Here is a 21791-nt window from a genome sequence, read left to right as displayed (position 1 = left end):
ACACAACCTAAGCCAGGTCTGGACCCAACTTTAGCCAGTTCTGGACCAAACCTAGGCCAGTTCTGGACCCAATCTTTGCCAGTTCTTGACCCAACCTAGGCCAGTTCTGGACCAAACCTAGGCCAGTTCTGGACCCAACCTTAGCCAGTTCTGGACCCAACCTAGGCCAGTTCTGGACCAAACCTAGACCAGTTCTAGACCCAACCTAAGCCAGTTTTGGACCCAACCTAGGCTAGGTCTGGACAAACCTTGGCCAGTTTTGGACCCAACCATAGCCAGTTCTGGCGCCATCCTGGTCCAGTTCCGGATCCAAACATAGCCAGTTCTGGGCGGGCTCAGGACCCAACCTGGGCAGGTTCTGGACCGGTTCCGAACAAGCAGAACATGGAGGCTGATCTTCAGCAGCCAATCACAACAAAGAGATGTTTCTTCACCATGCAGCAGACAGGTGAGTACAGGTGACGTGTTTTGGAGTGAGAGTAGGTCTGCATGTGAAAAGTGACTGAGGACTGTCGGCGGCATGTGGTGACCGGACCGGTTCGGTTCGGTTCGGTTCGGTTCATTGTGTATTGGACTGAAGAGCAGCTGGTCCTCACAGCGGCGCTGAAACACACAGAGAAACAAGATGGCGGAGTGCAGCACAGACAACGTCTCCACCACCAGAAAGTCCAGTTAAACTTTGTTCAACTCATCTTTCTCGGACCGGACCGGACCGGACCGGACTCATGGCGGCCCCTCGCCACCTCTGACGGTTTGTGTGTCCGCTGTGGATGTCGGGGGGATATCTCACTGAACGGTCCTGTATCTGAAGATACACCGGGAAGGTAAGCGCTGCTAGCCGTTAGCTTAGCTCTGAGCCCACCTTCTGTCCGGCTCGGTTCGGGTGTTTGGACCGGACAGAGGACACACCAGTGGTTCGGGTGTTTGGACCGGACTGAGAACACACCATACCAGAGGACATACCAGAGCCCATCCAGAGTTACCAAGACCCGCATTCACAGCCGCTCAGACAGCGGACTGGTGTCGACTCATCCCGGGACTAAAAGCGGAGAATGACCGGCGGTGTTAGCGGGGCAATACTCCAGCAGTACTCTGGAAATACTGCTGCTACTTTCAGCAGTACTCCAGTAATACTGCTGCTAGTTTCAGCAGTACTCTGGAAATACTGCTGCTACTTTCAGCAGTACTCTAGTAATACTGCTGCTACTTTCAGCAGTACTCTAGTAATACTGCTGCTAGTTTCAGCAGTACTCTAGTAATACTGCTGCTAGTTTCAGTAGTACTCTTGTAATACTGCTGCTACTTTCAGCAGTACTCTAGTAATACTGCTGCTACTTTCAGCAGTACTCTAGTAATACTGCTGCTACTTTCAGCAGTACTCTGGAAATACAGCTGCTACTTTAAGCAGTACTCTAGTAATACTGCAGCTAGTTTCAGAAGTACTCTAGTAATACTGCAGCTACTTTCAGCAGAACTCTTGTAATACTGCTGCTACTTTCAGCAGTACTCTAGTAATACTGCTGCTACTTTCAGCAGTACTCTAGTAATACAGCTGCTACTTTCAGCAGTACTCTAGTAATACTGCTGCTACTTTCAGCAGTACTCTAGTAATACAGCTGCTACTTTCAGCAGTACTCTAGTAATACTGCTGCTAGTTTCAGCAGTACTCTAGTAATACTGCTGCTACTTTCAGCAGTACTCTAGTAATACTGCTGCTACTTTCAGCAGTACTCTAGTAATACTGCTGCTACTTTCAGCAGTACTCTGGAAATACAGCTGCTACTTTCAGCAGTACTCTAGTAATACTGCAGCTAGTTTCAGTAGTACTCTTGTAATACTGCTGCTACTTCCAGCAGTACTCTAGTAATACTGCAGCTAGTTTCAGAAGTACTCTAGTAATACTGCAGCTACTTTCAGCAGTACTCTAGTAATACTGCTGCTACTTTCAGCAGTACTCTAGTAATACTGCTGCTACTGTCAGCAGTACTCCAGTAATACTGCTGCTAGTTTCAGCAGTACTCTGGAAATACTGCTGCTACTTTCAGCAGTACTCTAATAATACTGCAGCTAGTTTCAGCAGTACTCTTGAAATACTGCTGCTACTTTCAGCAGTACTCTAGTAATACTGCTGCTACTTTCAGCAGTACTCTGGAAATACAGCTGCTACTTTCAGCAGTACTCTGGAAATACAGCTGCTACTTTCAGCAGTACTCTGGAAATACTGCTGCTACTTTCAGCAGTACTCTAGTAATACTGCTGCTACTTTCAGCAGTACTCTAGTAATACTGCTGCTACTTTCAGCAGTACTCTGGAAATACAGCTGCTACTTTCAGCAGTACTCTAGTAGTACTGCAGCTAGTTTCAGTAGTACTCTTGTAATACTGCTGCTACTTCCAGCAGTACTCTAGTAATACTGCAGCTAGTTTCAGAAGTACTCTAGTAATACTGCAGCTACTTTCAGCAGAACTCTTTTAATACTGCTGCTACTTTCAGCAGTACTCTAGTAATACTGCTGCTACTTTCAGCAGTACTCTAATAATACTGCAGCTAGTTTCAGCAGTACTCTTGAAATACTGCTGCTACTTTCAGCAGTACTCTAGTAATACTGCTGCTACTTTCAGCAGTACTCTGGAAATACAGCTGCTACTTTCAGCAGTACTCTGGAAATACAGCTGCTACTTTCAGCAGTACTCTGGAAGTACTGCTGCTACTTTCAGCAGTACTCTAGTAATAATGCAGCTATTTTCAGAAGTACTCTAGTAATACTGCTGCTACTTTCAGCAGTACTCTAGTCAAACTGCAGCTAGTTTCAGTAGTACTCTTGTAATACTGCTGCTACTTCCAGCAGTACTCTAGTAATACTGCAGCTAGTTTCAGAAGTACTCTAGTAATACTGCAGCTAGTTTCAGCAGTACTCTAGTAATACTGCTGCTACTTTCAGCAGTACTCTAGTAATACTGCTGCTACTGTCAGCAGTACTCTGGAGATACAGCTGCTACTTTCAGCAGTACTCTAGTAATACTGCTGCTACTTTCAGCAGTACTCTAGTAATACTGCTGCTACTTTCAGCAGTACTCTAGTAATACTGCTGCTACTTTCAGCAGTACTCTAGTAATAATGCAGCTATTTTCAGAAGTACTCTAGTAATACTGCTGCTACTTTCAGCAGTACTCTAGTCAAACTGCAGCTAGTTTCAGTAGTACTCTTGTAATACTGCTGCTACTTCCAGCAGTACTCTAGTAATACTGCAGCTAGTTTCAGAAGTACTCTAGTAATACTGCAGCTACTTTCAGCAGAACTCTTTTAATACTGCTGCTACTTTCAGCAGTACTCTAGTAATACTGCTGCTACTTTCAGCAGTACTCTAGTAATACTGCTGCTACTGTCAGCAGTACTCCAGTAATACTGCTGCTAGTTTCAGCAGTACTCTGGAAATACTGCTGCTACTTTCAGCAGTACTCTAATAATACTGCAGCTAGTTTCAGCAGTACTCTTGAAATACTGCTGCTACTTTCAGCAGTACTCTAGTAATACTGCTGCTACTTTCAGCAGTACTCTGGAAATACAGCTGCTACTTTCAGCAGTACTCTGGAAATACAGCTGCTACTTTCAGCAGTACTCTGGAAATACTGCTGCTACTTTCAGCAGTACTCTAGTAATAATGCAGCTATTTTCAGAAGTACTCTAGTAATACTGCTGCTACTTTCAGCAGTACTCTAGTCAAACTGCAGCTAGTTTCAGTAGTACTCTTGTAATACTGCTGCTACTTCCAGCAGTACTCTAGTAATACTGCAGCTAGTTTCAGAAGTACTCTAGTAATACTGCAGCTAGTTTCAGCAGTACTCTAGTAATACTGCTGCTACTTTCAGCAGTACTCTAGTAATACTGCTGCTACTGTCAGCAGTACTCTGGAGATACAGCTGCTACTTTCAGCAGTACTCTAGTAATACTGCTGCTACTTTCAGCAGTACTCTAGTAATACTGCTGCTACTTTCAGCAGTACTCTAGTAATACTGCTGCTACTTTCAGCAGTACTCTAGTAATACTGCTGCTACTTTCAGCAGTACTCTAGTAATAATGCAGCTATTTTCAGAAGTACTCTAGTAATACTGCTGCTACTTTCAGCAGTACTCTGGTCAAACTGCAGCTAGTTTCAGTAGTACTCTTGTAATACTGCTGCTACTTCCAGCAGTACTCTAGTAATACTGCAGCTAGTTTCAGAAGTACTCTAGTAATACTGCAGCTAGTTTCAGCAGTACTCTAGTAATACTGCTGCTACTTTCAGCAGTACTCTAGTAATACTGCTGCTACTGTCAGCAGTACTCTGGAGATACAGCTGCTACTTTCAGCAGTACTCTAGTAATACTGCTGCTACTTTCAGCAGTACTCTAGTAATACTGCTGCTACTTTCAGCAGTACTCTAGTAATACTGCTGCTACTTTCAGCAGTACTCTAGTAATACTGCTGCTACTTTCAGCAGTACTCTAGTAATACTGCAGCTACTTTCAGCAGTACTCTAGTAATACTGCAGCTAGTTTCAGCAGTACTCTAGTAATACTGCAGCTACTTTCAGAAGTACTCTAGTAATACTGCAGCTAGTTTCAGTAGTACTCTTGTAATACTGCTGCTACTTTCAACAGTACTCTAGTAATACTGCTGCTACTTTCAGAAGTACTCTGGAAATACAGCTGCTACTTTCAGCAGTACTCTAATAATACTGCAGCTAGCTTCAGCAGTACTCTAGTAATACTGCAGCTAGTTTCAGCAGTACTCTAGTAATACTGCTGCTACTTTCAGCAGTACTCTAGTAATACTGCTGCTACTTTCAGCAGTACTCTAGTAATACTGCTGCTACTGTCAGCAGTACTCTGGAGATACAGCTGCTACTTTCAGCAGTACTCTGGAGATACAGCTGCTACTTTCAGCAGTACTTTAGTAATACTGCAGCTAGTTTCAGCAGTACTCTAGTAATACTGTAGCTAGTTTCAGTCGTACTTTAGTAATACTGCAGTTAGTTTCAGCGGTATTCTAGTAATACTGCAGCTGGTTTCAGTAGTACTCTTGAAATACTGTTGCTACTTTCAGCAGTACTCTAGTAATGCTGCAGCTAGTTTCAGCAGTACTCTAGTAATACTGCAGCTAGTTTCAGCAGTACTCTATTAATACTGCAGCTAGTTTCAGAAGTACTCTAGTAATACTGCAGCTAGTTTCAGTGTTACTCTTGTAATGCTGCTGCTACTTTCAGCAGTACTCTAGTAATACTGCTGCTACTTTCAGCAGTACTCTAGTAATACTGCTGCTAGTTTCAGCAGTACTCTAGTAATACTGCAGCTAGTTTTAGTCGTACTTTAGTAATACTGCAGCTAGTTTTAGTTGTACTCTAGTAATACTGCAGCTAGTTTCAGCAGTACTCTAGTAATACTGCTGCTCGTTTCAGCAGTACTCTACTAATACTGCTGCTCGTTTCAGCAGTACTCCAGTAATACTGCTGCTAGTTTCAGCATTACTCTAGTAATACTGCAGCTAGTTTTAGTCGTACTCTAGTAATACTGCAGCTAGTTTCAGCAGTACTCTAGTAATACTGCAGCTAGTTTTAGTCCTACTCTTGTAATACTGCAGCTTGTTTCAGTCGTACTTTAGTAATACTGCAGCTAGTTTCAGTCGTACTTTAGTAATACTGCAGCTAGTTTTAGTCGTACTCTAGTAATACTGCAGCTAGTTTAAGCAGTACTCTAGTAATACTGCAGCTAGTTTCAGTCATACGCTAGTAATACTGCAGCTAGTTTCGGTAGTACTCTAGCAGTACCCTAGTAATACTGCAGCTACTTTCAGGAGTACCGTCGTAAAAATGCAGCTAGTTTTAGTAGTACTTTAGTAATACTGCTGCTACTTTCAGCAGTACTCTAGTAGAACCTGCTGCTACTTTCAGCAGTACTCTAGTAATACTGCTGCTAGTTTCAGCAGTACTCTACTAAAACTGCTGCTAGTTTCAGCAGTACTCTAGTAATACTGCAGCTAGTTTCAGCAGTACTCTACTAATAGTGCTGCTACTCTCAGCAGTACTCTAATAATACTGCTGCTACTTTCAGCAGTACTCTAGTAATAATGCAGCTAGTTTCAGCAGTACTCTAGTAATACTGCAGCTAGTTTCAGAAGTACTCTAGTAATACTGCAGCTAGTTTCAGTAGTACTCTTGTAATACTGCTGCTACTTTCAGCAGTACTCTAGTAATAATGCAGCTAGTTTCAGCAGTACTCTAGTAATACTGCTGCTACTTTCAGCAGTACTCTAATAATACTGCTGCTACTGTCAGCAGTACTCTAGTAATACTGCAGCTAGTTTCAGCAGTACTCTGGTAATACTGCAGCTAGTTTCAGCAGTACTCTAGTAATACTGCTGCTAGTTTCAGCAGTACTCTAGTAATACTGCAGCTACTCTCAGCAGTACTCTAATAATACTGCTGCTACATTCAGCAGTACTGTAGTCAAACTGCAACTACTTTCAGCAGTATTCTGGAAATACTGCTGCTACTTTCAGCAGTACTCTGAAAATACTGCTGCTACTTTAAGCAGTACTCTAGTAATAATGCAGCTATTTTCAGAAGTACTCAGGTAATACTGCTGCTACTTTCAGCAGTACTCTAGTAATACTGCTGCTACTTTCAGCAGTACTCTGGTAAGACTGCAACTAGTTTCAGCAGTACTCTAGTAATACTGCTGCTAGTTTCAGCAGTACTCTAGTAAAACTGCTGCTAGTTTCAGCAGTACTCTGGTAATACTGCAGCTAGTTTCAGCAGTACTCTAGTAATACTGCTGCTAGTTTCAGCAGTACTCTAGTAATACTGCAGCTACTCTCAGCAGTACTCTACTAATACTGCTGCTACTTTCAGCAGTACTCTAGTAATACTGCAGCTAGTTTCAGCAGTACTCTAGTAATACTGCAGCTACTTTCAGCAGTACTCTGGTAATACTGCTGCTACTTTCAGCAGTACTCTAATAATACTGCTGCTAGTTTCAGCAGTACTCTAATAATACTGCTGCTACATTCAGCAGTACTGTAGTCAAACTGCAACTACTTTCAGCAGTATTCTGGAAATACTGCTGCTACTTTCAGCAGTACTCTGGAAATACTGCTGCTACTTTAAGCAGTACTCTAGTAATAATGCAGCTATTTTCAGAAGTACTCAGGTAATACTGCTGCTACTTTCAGCAGTACTCTAGTAATACTGCTGCTACTTTCAGCAGTACTCTGGTAAGACTGCAACTAGTTTCAGCAGTACTCTAGTAATACTGCAGCTAGTTTCAGCAGTACTCTAGTAATACTGCTGCTAGTTTCAGCAGTACTCTAGTAAAACTGCTGCTAGTTTCAGCAGTACTCTAGTAATAGTGCTGCTAGTTTCAGCAGTACTCTAGTAATAGTGCTGCTAGTTTCAGCAGTACTCTAGTAATACTGCTGCTACTTTCAGCAGTAGTCTAGTAATACTGCTGATACTTTCAGTAGTACTCTAGTAATACTGCTGATACTTTCAGTAGTACTCTGGAAATACAGCTGCTACTTTCAGCAGTACTCTAGTAATACTGCTGTTACTTTCAGCAGTACTCTAGTAATACTGCTGCTACTTTCAGAAGCACTCTAGTAATACTGCAGCTACTTTCAGTAGTACTCTTGAAATACTGTTGCTACTTTCAGCAGTACTCTAGTAATACTGCTGCTACTGTCAGCTGTACTCTGGAAATACAGCTGCTACTTTCAGCAGTACTTTAGTAATACTGCAGCTAGTTTCAGCAGTACTCTAGTAATACTGTAGCTAGTTTCAGTCGTACTTTAGTAATACTGCAGTTAGTTTCAGCAGTATTCTAGTAATACTGTTGCTACTTTCAGCAGTACTCTAGTAATACTGTTGCTACTTTCAGCAGTACTCTATTAATACTGCAGCTAGTTTCAGAAGTACTCTAGTAATACTGCATCTAGTTTCAGTATTACTCTTGTAATACTGCTGCTACTTTCAGCAGTACTCTAGTAATACTGCAGCTACTCTCAGCAGTACTCTACTAATACTGCTGCTACTTTCAGCAGTACTCTAATAATACTGCAGCTAGTTTCAGCAGTACTCTAGTAATACTGCAGCTACTTTCAGCAGTACTCTGGTAATACTGCTGCTACTTTCAGCAGTACTCTAATAATACTGCTGCTTGTTTCAGCAGTACTCTAATAATACTGCTGCTACATTCAGCAGTACTGTAGTCAAACTGCAACTACTTTCAGCAGTATTCTAGTAATACTGCAGCTAGTTTCAGTAGTACTCTTGAAATACTGTTGCTACTTTCAGCAGTACTCTAGTAATACTGCAGCTAGTTTCAGCAGTACTCTAGAAATACTGCAGCTACTTTCAGCAGTACTCTGGTAATACTGCTGCTACTTTCAGCAGTACTCTAATAATACTGCTGCTACATTCAGCAGTACTCTAGTAATACTGCAGCTACTTTCAGTAGTACTCTTGAAATACTGTTGCTACTTTCAGCAGTACTCTAGTAATACTGCTGCTACTGTCAGCTTTACTCTGGAAATACAGCTGCTACTTTCAGCAGTACTTTAGTAATACTGCAGCTAGTTTCAGCATTACTCTAGTAATACTGCAGCTAGTTTCAGTAGTACTCTTGAAATACTGTTGCTACTTTCAGCAGTACTCTAGTAATGCTGCAGCTAGTTTCAGCAGTACTCTAGTAATACTGCAGCTAGTTTCAGAAGTACTCTAGTAATACTGCAGCTAGTTTCAGTGTTACTCCTGTAATGCTGCTGCTACTTTCAGCAGTACTCTAGTAATAGTGCTGCTACTTTCAGCAGTACTCTAGTAATACTGCTGCTAGTTTCAGCAGTACTCTAGTAATACTGCAGCTAGTTTTAGTCGTACTTTAGTAATACTGCAGCTAGTTTTAGTTGTACTCTAGTAATACTGCAGCTAGTTTCAGCAGTACTCTAGTAATACTGCTGCTCATTTCAGCAGTACTCTACTAATACTGCTGCTCGTTTCAGCAGTACTCCAGTAATACTGCTGCTAGTTTCAGCATTACTCTAGTAATACTGCAGCTAGTTTTAGTCGTACTCTAGTAATACTGCAGCTAGTTTCAGCAGTACTCTAGTAATACTGCAGCTAGTTTGTCCTACTCTTGTAATACTGCAGCTTGTTTCAGTCGTACTTTAGTAATACTGCAGCTAGTTTCAGTCGTACTTTAGTAATACTGCAGCTAGTTTTAGTCGTACTCTAGTAATACTGCAGCTAGTTTAAGCAGTACTCTAGTAATACTGCAGCTAGTTTCAGTCATACGCTAGTAATACTGCAGCTAGTTTCGGTAGTACTCTAGCAGTACCCTAGTAATACTGCAGCTACTTTCAGGAGTACCGTCGTAAAAATGCAGCTAGTTTTAGTAGTACTTTAGTAATACTGCTGCTACTTTCAGCAGTACTCTAGTAAAACCTGCTGCTACTTTCAGCAGTACTCTAGTAATACTGCTGCTAGTTTCAGCAGTACTCTACTAAAACTGCTGCTAGTTTCAGCAGTACTCTAGTAATACTGCAGCTAGTTTCAGCAGTACTCTACTAATAGTGCTGCTACTCTCAGCAGTACTCTAATAATACTGCTGCTACTTTCAGCAGTACTCTAGTAATAATGCAGCTAGTTTCAGCAGTACTCTAGTAATACTGCAGCTAGTTTCAGAAGTACTCTAGTAATACTGCAGCTAGTTTCAGTAGTACTCTTGTAATACTGCTGCTACTTTCAGCAGTACTCTAATAATACCGCTGCTACTGTCAGCAGTACTCTAGTAATACTGCAGCTAGTTTCAGCAGTACTCTGGTAATACTGCAGCTAGTTTCAGCAGTACTCTAGTAATACTGCTGCTAGTTTCAGCAGTACTCTAGTAATACTGCAGCTACTCTCAGCAGTACTCTACTAATACTGCTGCTACTTTCAGCAGTACTCTAGTAATACTGCAGCTAGTTTCAGCAGTACTCTAGTAATACTGCAGCTACTTTCAGCAGTACTCTGGTAATACTGCTGCTACTTTCAGCAGTACTCTAATAATACTGCTGCTAGTTTCAGCAGTACTCTAATAATACTGCTGCTACATTCAGCAGTACTGTAGTCAAACTGCAACTACTTTCAGCAGTATTCTGGAAATACTGCTGCTACTTTCAGCAGTACTCTGAAAATACTGCTGCTACTTTAAGCAGTACTCTAGTAATAATGCAGCTATTTTCAGAAGTACTCTAGTAATACTGCTGCTACTTTCAGCAGTACTCTGGTAAGACTGCAACTAGTTTCAGCAGTACTCTAGTAAAACTGCTGCTAGTTTCAGCAGTACTCTAGTAATACTGCAGCTAGTTTCAGCAGTACTCTAGTAATAGTGCTGCTAGTTTCAGCAGTACTCTAGTAATACTGCAGCTACTCTCAGCAGTACTCTGGTAATACTGCTGCTACTTTCAGCAGTACTCTAGTAATACTGCAGCTAGTTTCAGCAGTACTCTAGTAATACTGCAGCTACTTTCAGCAGTACTCTGGTAATACTGCTGCTACTTTCAGCAGTACTCTAATAATACTGCTGCTAGTTTCAGCAGTACTAATAATACTGCTGCTACATTCAGCAGTACTGTAGTCAAACTGCAACTACTTTCAGCAGTATTCTGGAAATACTGCTGCTACTTTCAGCAGTACTCTGGAAATACTGCTGCTACTTTAAGCAGTACTCTAGTAATAATGCAGCTATTTTCAGAAGTACTCAGGTAATACTGCTGCTACTTTCAGCAGTACTCTAGTAATACTGCTGCTACTTTCAGCAGTACTCTGGTAAGACTGCAACTAGTTTCAGCAGTACTCTAGTAATACTGCAGCTAGTTTCAGCAGTACTCTAGTAATACTGCTGCTAGTTTCAGCAGTACTCTAGTAAAACTGCTGCTAGTTTCAGCAGTACTCTAGTAATACTGCTGCTAGTTTCAGCAGTACTCTAGTAATACTGCTGCTACTTTCAGCAGTAGTCTAGTAATACTGCTGATACTTTCAGCAGTACTCTAGTAATACTGCTGATACTTTCAGTAGTACTCTGGAAATACAGCTGCTACTTTCAGCAGTACTCTAGTAATACTGCTGTTACTTTCAGCAGTACTCTAGTAATACTGCTGCTACTTTCAGAAGCACTCTAGTAATACTGCAGCTACTTTCAGTAGTACTCTTGAAATACTGTTGCTACTTTCAGCAGTACTCTAGTAATACTGCTGCTACTGTCAGCTGTACTCTGGAAATACAGCTGCTACTGTCAGCAGTACTTTAGTAATACTGCAGTTAGTTTCAGCAGTATTCTAGTAATACTGCAGCTAGTTTCAGTAGTACTCTTGAAATACTGTTGCTACTTTCAGCAGTACTCTAGTAATACTGCAGCTAGTTTCAGCAGTACTCTAGTAATACTGCAGCTACTTTCAGCAGTACTCTGGTAATACTGCTGCTACTTTCAGCAGTACTCTAATAATACTGCTGCTAGTTTCAGCAGTACTCTAATAATACTGCTGCTACATTCAGCAGTACTGTAGTCAAACTGCAACTACTTTCAGCAGTATTCTGGAAATACTGCTGCTACTTTCAGCAGTACTCTGGAAATACTGCTGCTACTTTAAGCAGTACTCTAGTAATAATGCAGCTATTTTCAGAAGTACTCAGGTAATACTGCTGCTACTTTCAGCAGTACTCTAGTAATACTGCTGCTACTTTCAGCAGTACTCTGGTAAGACTGCAACTAGTTTCAGCAGTACTCTAGTAATACTGCTGCTAGTTTCAGCAGTACTCTAGTAAAACTGCTGCTAGTTTCAGCAGTACTCTAGTAATAGTGCTGCTAGTTTCAGCAGTACTCTAGTAATAGTGCTGCTAGTTTCAGCAGTACTCTAGTAATACTGCTGCTACTTTCAGCAGTAGTCTAGTAATACTGCTGATACTTTCAGCAGTACTCTAGTAATACTGCTGATACTTTCAGTAGTACTCTGGAAATACAGCTGCTACTTTCAGCAGTACTCTAGTAATACTGCTGTTACTTTCAGCAGTACTCTAGTAATACTGCTGCTACTTTCAGCAGTACTCTAGTAATACTGCAGCTACTTTCAGTAGTACTCTTGAAATACTGTTGCTACTTTCAGCAGTACTCTAGTAATACTGCTGCTACTGTCAGCTGTACTCTGGAAATACAGCTGCTACTTTCAGCAGTACTTTAGTAATACTGCAGCTAGTTTCAGCAGTACTCTAGTAATACTGTAGCTAGTTTCAGTCGTACTTTAGTAATACTGCAGTTAGTTTCAGCAGTATTCTAGTAACACTGCAGCTAGTTTCAGTAGTACTCTTGAAATACTGTTGCTATTTTCAGCAGTACTCTAGTAATACTGCAGCTAGTTTCAGCAGTACTCTATTAATACTGCAGCTAGTTTCAGAAGTACTCTAGTAATACTGCAGCTAGTTTCAGTATTTCTCTTGTAATACTGCTGCTACTTTCAGCAGTACTCTAGTAATACTGCTGCTACTTTCAGCAGTACTCTAGTAATACTGCAGCTAGTTTCAGCAGTACTCTAGTAATACTGCAGCTAGTTTTAGTCGTACTTTAGTAATACTGCAGCTAGTTTTAGTTGTACTCTAGTAATACTGCAGCTAGTTTCAGCAGTACTCTAGTAATACTGCAGCTAGTTTCAGCAGTACTCTAGTAATACTGCTGCTCGTTTCAGCAGTACTCCAGTAATACTGCAGCTAGTTTCAGCATTACTCTAGTAATACTGCTGCTACTTTCAGCAGTACTCTAGTAATACTGCAGCTAGTTTCAGCAGTACTCTAGTAATACTGCAGCTAGTTTTAGTCGTACTTTAGTAATACTGCAGCTAGTTTTAGTTGTACTCTAGTAATACTGCAGCTAGTTTCAGCAGTACTCTAGTAATACTGCAGCTAGTTTCAGCAGTACTCTAGTAATACTGCTGCTCGTTTCAGCAGTACTCCAGTAATACTGCAGCTAGTTTCAGCATTACTCTAGTAATACTGCAGCTAGTTTTAGTCGTACTCTAGTAATACTGCAGCTAGTTTCAGCAGTACTCTAGTAATACTGCAGCTAGTTTTAGTCCTACTCTTGTAATACTGCAGCTTGTTTCAGTCGTACTTTAGTAATACTGCAGCTAGTTTCAGTCGTACTTTAGTAATACTGCAGCTAGTTTTAGTCGTACTCTTGTAATACTGCAGCTAGTTTAAGCAGTACTCTAGTAATACTGCAGCTAGTTTCAGTCATACGCTAGTAATACTCCAGCTAGTTTCGGTAGTACTCTAGCAGTACCCTAGTAATACTGCAGCTACTTTCAGGAGTACTGTAGTAAAAATGCAGCTAGTTTTAGTAGTACTTTAGCTGTCATTTCAGTCGTACACAGCTGTAGTACTACTAGGACTACTTATTGATGTTCCCAGTATTCATGGAGTACCTATCAGAATTTTCTGTACTTGCCCAACATCTTTGAACTCTTGAATTATCCCGGAGCGTAGTATTTGTGTAGTAATGTGTACACACAATCCTGCTCTGAATAAAGACGAAGAGTAGATGGTGACATAGTACCAGGACAGTGTAGTACCTGGTTAAGGTGGGACCAGGAAGGTGTATTACCAGGATGGTGTAGTACCAGGTTGGGGTGGTACCAGGACGGTGTGGTACCAGGTTGGTGTAGGAACAGGTTGAGGTGGGACTAACCAATCAGCAACCTTCGGCGATAAAAAGGGAAGCATAAACCCGCAGTTCCCCCTTCATCCACTAGGGGCTCCAAAACAGAGTGAATCACCATAGACTCCCACGTTAAAAAGATCAACTTCACAGCAGAAATAAACACGTTTACAGCAGAAATAAACACGTTTACAGCAGAAATAAACACGTTTACAGCAGAAATGAACACGTTTACAGCAGGAATGAACATGTTTACAGCAGGAATAAACACTTTTACAGCAGGAATAAACACGTTTACAGCAGAAATAAACACGTTTACAGCAGAAATGAACATGTTTACAGCAGGAATGAACATGTTTACAGCAGGAATAAACACGTTTACAGCAGAAATAAACACGTTTACTTAACATGTTTACAGCCTGGTTCAAAAATCCATTTTAGGTTTAATAGGTCAGGTTTACTTTCATGACAACTGTGGGGAGAGTGAAATTTTTTCTAACTCGCCCGTTTAAAAGTAATTTAATCTCGAAGTTTGGCATATTTAGGGGCGTGTCCTTTTGATTGACAGGTTCCCGATCTCCCGCTTCAAGTCAGAAGAACGTAGAACAACTGCGGTTTTTAGCCGGTTAACAATGTGACTTAGCTTTAGCCCGCTTACCTCTGTTAGCTGGTTCGCTCCTGTTATCTCCGGGTTAGCTCGGTTAGCTCTTAGTTACAAAAAGCTCGGCGTTCGCTCGATGTCAATCATCCACCATGACGCTCACAGCCCCCCTCTCAGCTCCACCTCTTTGCCCATATTTATATTTTCCGGGTGAGACGACACGCATGCCCCTGCTAAGATGGTGATGGTAGGAACCGCCCACCGAGCTTCAATTCAGCTCTTCAGAAACCTACAGGTGACGTCACGGAGGCTCCGCCCATCTTTTATATACAGTCTGTGGGACTAACTAACCCGGTGTAATCTGCCTAACTAACCCAAATGAAGCTGGTTTTCAGCTGGGTGACCTTACCTCGGTTTTCTATTTGGATCGGAGAGCTTTAATAAAAGGGGCAGGGTTTGCAGCATCTCACCATTGCTAGAATTGGAGGAACCCGGCAGCTCCGTCATTGTGCAGGAGCTGTTGTCCTTCACGTGATCTTCGTATGGCACTGTGTCGAAACAGATGTGGTCGACTGTCTCTGTCACGTCAAGGCTCAAAGCCAAATTGTTTTAGACCAACTCCTCTAATAAACACAGTTAAACTAAGAGCAGAAATAAACAGCTGAGTCTTCAGCTTAAAGCAGATCAGGACTCTGCAGGTCGGACAGAGTTCGGCAGGTCGTTCCACCATCGTGGAACAACAGAAGAAAAGAGTCTGGTGGTGATTTAGTCCCACATAGTCATGGTAACGCTAGGCATCTTTCACTGGTGGAGCGTAGCTGTGGAGAGGGAGTGTAGCTCTGGATTAAGGAGTGAAGGTAGACAGGAGACATTTGACTTATTGTTTTGTAAACCAGAAGCAGAGCTTTCAATCTGATGCTCTGCTATTGGAAGCCAGTGAAGAGCGATTAGCAGCGGAATGACGAGTCCGTTTGGACTGGTTGAAGACCAGACGTGCTGCTGGTTCTGGATCATCTGCAGAGGTTTAACCAGCATGCAGGCAGACCTGCCAGTAGGGAACTGCAGTAATCTATGCGTGAGATGACCAGAGTCTGAACCAGAAGCTGGGTCGTATGTTCTGTCAGGTACGTCTGATTCTCTTGATGTTGTAGAGAGCACATCGGCAGGTACGGGCAACCGAGGCAACATGGACCTTAAAGGTCAGCTGGTCATCCACCATGACACCCAGATTCCAGGCAGCAGATGTAGGAACAAGTGTGATAGAGTGGAGCTTCACACGTATCTGTGGAGGTAAGGAAGGATCGGCTGGACAGACAATGAGGTCTGTCTTGGACAGATTGAGCTGAAGGTGGCGATCCTTTATCCATGCAGAGACATCAGCAAGGCAAGCTGATATTCTCAGTGAGACGTTGTGTCGTCTGGTGGGAAGGAGAGGAAAAGCTGAGTGTCATCTGCAAAGTAGTGGTTGGAGAAGCCATGAGAACTGCACCGAGTGAGGAGGTGGATAGTGGAAAGAGAAGAGGGTCGAGCACCGATCCCTGAGGCTCCTCTGTTTTCATGTGATCTGGACACTTCTCCTGTTTGCGGTTCACAATGTGGAGTTTACTAAAACCATCTTGTGGATTTAGAGTACGCGTTGTGCTGTTCGCGGCTGCATGAACAACCAGACCAGCTAAATCAGTGGCAACGACAACAGTGATATGAACACCACCCACGCCCTAGAGACCACCCGGCACGCCGTAGAGAATGTGTGAAAAGTAGAAATTCTGGAGATGTTTCATGTATCTGTAAAGTCTGTGTTACGTCAAATGTCCAGCTCCAGGTGTTGGCGTTCAGATAACCGGCCACCTGGCGTTAAAATTGACACCCCAGCTCGGTGATGCGGGACGTTAACGCTTTGGCTCGATGTCAGCTTTACAATAAATAAGATGGTGTCCCACCTCTTTAACAACACGCCCCCGACCTTATGACTGTGTCGATACGCCTCATAGCTTTTCAGGTTGTTCATCACTTCACCGTAGAAGCAACCGAGTCAGTGAAGCAGCTAAATATGGTGGTATACGTGCTCGCCGGCCACCTCTCCAGGTTATCCTCCCATCCCTCGTCCGCAGTAGGCAGCGGTCATATTGCCCCGTTAAGGCTCTGACAGGCGGCGTTCCCACATGTTTATTCCCATACATGACCAGAAACTGCATTAGTTTGCACTGTTCGCATGTAAAAGAGAAGAAGCCAGTTCTGCTCCACGCCATCATTCAGGCAGGGCATCATGGGTAGGAATAAGATTGGTCCACGCCATTATTCAGGCAGGGCATCATGGGTAGGAATAAGATTGGTCCACGCCATCATTCAGGCAGGGCATCATGGGTAGGAATAAGATTGGTCCACGCCATCATTCAGGCAGGGCATCATGGGTAGGAATAAGATTGGTCCACGCCATCATTCAGGCAGGGCATCATGGGTAGGAATAAGATTGGTCCACGCCATCATTCAGGCAGGGCATCATGGGAGTTGGGAATAAGATAAATAATCTTTCTACAGAAGACTGAATCAGCGAACGCTACCATCAGCTAATCTGACTGAAAAACTTATCGTTTAGCCATTCAGGCTGTCTGCATTATGTGAAGCAAAGCATACTGGGAGTAGGGAGGTAACCCCCTTGCCCCCCCTTCCTCTCTGTGTTACTGTGGCTCCTGATTGGTTGCTGCCGGCCCAGCTGACTGTCCTCAGTCAGACAGAGAAGAAGGTTGATGGAGGCGACAGCGATGGGGTGAGCTGCCATTTTCTCTTTTTATCCTCCATCTCTCCATCCTTTATCCGTCCATCTGTCCCCCTTTCTTACCCGGGAATGACAGGCTTACTGAGGGAGGGGGCGAGGGGGGAATGAGGAGGACGGAAAGGAGCGGGTAGGGGGGTATCTTCTCTCATTGTTTGTTGGTGGCTGGCGTTCTTTGAATGGAATTCATTGAGGGTTTTTTTGTTGCGGACAGACAGAAGGAGAAGAGAAGGGATGGAGGGATGATGGAGGAGGGTGGGTGGGGAGTATGGCTAATGGGGAGAACTGGAGGAACTGGGATCCAATGAACGAGGGAGAAGGGAGAGAAAATGGCTGACTAATGGAGGAGATGTTGTTTTTATGTCCTTTAATGACTTCAGCAGTTATTGATCAGCACTCTGACCCAGAATTGGCTGCAGCATCATTACTGATCACTAGGTGATCAAATGAATGGGTGATTGATCACTAATCCCAGATCTGCCAGCAGACTGTGTGGCAGCTGCAGTGTGTAGTACTCAGTAGTATACTGGTACTACAGTGTTTGTTTCCAAAATGATCATAAGCTAACGAGTGTAGCATAGCTATGGAATGCTAAAAGAAAACTGTTCAGTTAGACAGGGACGGGTTTTATTTTTGCACACCGCTCTGCTACACCAGGGACGGGTTTTACTGTCGCATGAATGGATTCAATTCAATCCAACTTTATTTATATAGTGTCAAATCACGGCAATGCCATCTCAAGACGCTTTACAGACAGAGGGGAAAACATAATGAAGGCCAATTCATAACAGCCTATATAAGGAAACCAACAGATTGAGTTGAGTCCAACTCAATCTCCCATCCTGAGCAAGCACACTGGCGACAGTGGGAAGGAAAAAAACTCCCTTTTAACAGGAAGGAAACCTCCGGCAGAACCCGGCTCAGGACAGGCAGCCATCTGCCTCTGCTGTGTGGGGGGAAGAGGACAGAAAGACAACAGACAACAGGAACTGCTACTCCCGGCCAGGGAGACCTGCTGAGACAGGAGACATACATGTTAATGATGCAACACTGTTATTTGGGGGGGGGGGGGGGGGGGGGGATAAAAGAGAGAGATAAAGAGAAAGAAGCTCAGTGTATCAGGAAATGTCCCTCAGCAGTCTAAACCTATAGCAGCATAACTAAGGGATGCTAACCATCCCTAGCTATAGGACTTATCAAAAAGATAAGTCTTCAGCCTAGTCTTAAAGGTGGGGAGGGTGTCTGCTTCCCTAACACTAACTGGGAGCTTATTCCATAAGAGAGGGGCCTGATAACCAAAGGCTCTGCCTCCTGCTCGGCTCTTTGAGACTCTAGGAACCACAAGTAAGCCTGCAGTCTGCGAACGAAGTACTCTGCTTGGTATATAAGGAACAATGAGGTCTTTGATATATAGTGGTGCCTGGTTGTGGAGGGCTTTATATGTAAGGAGAAGGATTTTAAATTCTATTCTAGATTCAACAGGCAGCCAATGAAGAGAGGCTAAAACTGGAGAAATATGATCTCTCCTGCTGGTTCTGGTCAGGACTCTGGCTGCAGAATTCTGGATCAGCTGAAGGCTTTTCAGGGCATATTTAGGACAGCCCAGTAATAGAGAGTTACAGTAATCTAGTCTCGAAGTAACAAAAGCGTGAACCAGTTTTTCTGCATCACTCTGAGACAGAATGTCCCTAATTTTGGCTATATTACGTAAATGAAAGAAGGCTGTTTTAGTAACCTGCTTAATATGTGGACCAAAGGACAGGTCTGAGTCAAATATTACTCCAAGGTTTCTCACTGTAGCACTGGAAGCTAAAGTAATGCCATCCAGGTTCATTACAAAACTGGAAAATTTAGCTCTGAGTTTTTCAGATCCAACGAGAATTACTTCAGTCTTATCTGAGTTTAAGAGGAGAAAATTTCTAGACATCCAAGTCTTTATGTCTATGAGACAATTTTGTAGCCTATTGGGCTGATTTGTTTCATCTGGTTTAAAGGATAAGTATAGTTGAGTATCATCTGCATAACAATGAAAGTTTATTCCATGCTGTCTAATAATTTTGCCTAAAGGGAGCATATATAGCGTGAAGAGTATTGGTCCAAGTACAGAACCTTGAGGAACTCCATGACTTACTGTAGTTTGTGAGGAGGACTTGTCATTTACATGAACGAACTGAAGTCTATCAGATAAATATGATTTAAACCAGCTTAACGCTGTAATTCCAATCACCTGTTCTAGTCTCTGTAACAGAATGTTATGATCGACTGTATCAAATGCAGCACTAAGATCAAGCAAGATAAGTACGGACACAAGTCCTTTGTCTGAGGCCATAAGAAGGTCATTAGTAACTTTCACCAATGCTGTCTCAGTGCTATGATGAGCTCTAAATCCTGACTGAAACTCCTCGCATAAATTATTTCTGCTCAGGTGGGCATGTAGCTGAACTGAAACTATTTTCTCCAGAATTTTGGACATAAACGGGAGGTTAGATATAGGTCTATAATTTGCTATCACCTCTGGATCCAGAGGTTGCTTTTTAAGTAAAGGCTTGATTACAGCAGTTTTAAATGATTGTGGTACATATCCTGTCACTAAAGACATATTGATAAGACTTAGTAGTGATGTATCAATTAAAGGGAAAATGTCCTTAAAGAGGCTCGTTGGGAGAGGGTCTAAGATACAGGTGGATGGTTTAGATGAAGCTATTATTTTAGTTAATTCAGAGGGTTGGACAGGACAGAAACTATTTAGACACAAGTCAGATCCTGGTTCTAAGGATGCTTCGGAGACCACAACAGGCTCAACATTATAGGTAGAAGGAAGAATATTGTGAATTTGATCTCTAATAGTGTCAATTTTATTCCTGAAAAAATACATGAAATCATCACAGCTAAGTGAGAAAGGAATACATGGCTCCACAGCGCTCCGGCTCCTAGTAAGCCTGTGCTGAAAAGAAACCGAGGGTTGTTTTTGTTTTCCTCTATCAATAATGAATAATAAGCTGTTCTTGCCGTACGTAAGGCTTTTTTGGATACGATTAAACTTTCTTTCCAGGTTAAGCAAGACTCCTCTAGTCCTGATGATCGCCATCTGTTTTCCAAACGCCTTGATGCCTGTTTTAGAGCTCGAAGCTGGGAATTAAACCAGGGAGCCTTCATAATCTTACCTAATTTCTTCTTCTTTAGGGGGGCAACATTATCCAAGGTTGTACGCATTGAAGCTGTTATAGTATCAGCATGTTGATCAATCTGAGCAGGAGTAAGGCTTAAAGGGGGACTCTCAGTCATGCTAACACATGGTAGATGTGAAAAAATTGATTCAATTGATTGTTTAAATTTTGTATTATTATTGTCTGATAAACATCTACTATAGTAGAATTTATTTTTGGTCAGTGAGTAATCAAATAAAGTGAATTCAAAGGTTAATAAGAAGTGGTCGGACAAGACAGGGTTTTGAGGAAAAACTTTGAGCTTATCAGTCTCAATACCAGATGTTAGAACCAGATCAAGAGTATGACCATGAGAGTGAGTGGCTCCATTGACATTTTGTGAAAACCCAATTGAGTTTAGAATAGAGCTAAAGGAAATGTTTAAACTATCATTTTCATGGTCAACATGAATATTAAAATCACCTAGTACAATGACCTTATCAGTAGTCAGCACTAACTCAGACAAGAGATCAGAGAATTCGGTCAGAAACTCGGAGTAAGGTCCAGGTGGGCGATACACTAATGCTAAAAGGAGCGGTTTCTCTCAATTCCATTTTGGATGAGATAAATTTAATGTCAGGAATTCCAAGGATTTATAGTTAGTTTTGTGCTTAGGATTAATTAAAAATTCTGACTTAAAAATATCTGCAACACCTCCTCCTCTGCCTGTAGTTCTAGGAATGTGAAAGTTTAAATAGTTAGCTGGCGTAGCTTCATTAATACTAACATAATCCTCTTGCTGTAACCAGGTTTCCGTAAGACAGAATAAATCAATGTGGTGATCACCTATCAAGTCATTGACTAATAAAGACTTATTTGGGAGGGATCTGATATTCAGTAGGCCACACTTTATTGTCTTATTTTCAGATTTTATTAGATCTATTTTTATTTTTATGAGGTTTTCACGATTAACCCCAGAAGTGTTTTTGTGTTGTTTAATTCTTACTGCTGGGAAGTTGTATAAGGTCGGAATGGGGTTTTGGGTGGGCGGCGGCAGGTGGGAAGCTGCAGAAAAGTGTGTAGGACTACAATTCTGCCTCCTGGTCCCAACCCTGAGTTGTCAATTTAGCTGACTAATAAAAGAGTCCATATTGCTAGATAAGAGAGCGGCTCCATCCAACGTGGGATGGATGCCATCTCTCCTAATAAGACCAGGCTTTCCCCAAAAAGCGCTCCAATTATCTATAAAACCCACGTTGTTATCGGGACACCACCTAGACAACCAGCGGTTGAAGGATGACATGCGGCTAAACATGTCATCGCTGATTAAATTTGGCAAGGGACCAGAGAAAACTACGGAGTCCGACATGCTCTTGGCAAAGTTACACACCGAAGCAACATTAATTTTAGTGACCTCCGATTGGCGTAACCGGGTGTCGTTACCGCCGACGTGAATTACAATCTTACGGTATTTACGTTTAGCCTTAGCCAGCAGTTTCAAATACGATTCGACGTCGCCCGCTCTGGCCCCAGGAATGCATTTGACTATG

General features: G+C 42.4%; 1 protein-coding gene across 1 annotated transcript in view; it reads left to right on the top strand.

The window, feature by feature from the left end:
* Positions 1–629: 629 nt before the first annotated feature.
* Positions 630–21791, top strand: part of apc (APC regulator of WNT signaling pathway) — a 144102-nt gene continuing 122940 nt past the window's right edge. Inside the window, exon 1 of the mRNA XM_079256877.1 lies at positions 630–824. The gene's annotated coding sequence lies outside the window, so the exon portion shown is untranslated. The remainder of the gene's footprint in view (positions 825–21791) is intronic.

The sequence above is a fragment of the Telmatherina bonti genome (genome assembly GCF_933228915.1).
Source record: "Telmatherina bonti genome assembly, chromosome: 17".
Lineage (NCBI taxonomy): Eukaryota > Metazoa > Chordata > Actinopteri > Atheriniformes > Telmatherinidae > Telmatherina > Telmatherina bonti.
Note: the sequence above shows the minus strand (reverse complement) of the source record. Positions and strands in the feature narration are given on the sequence as shown.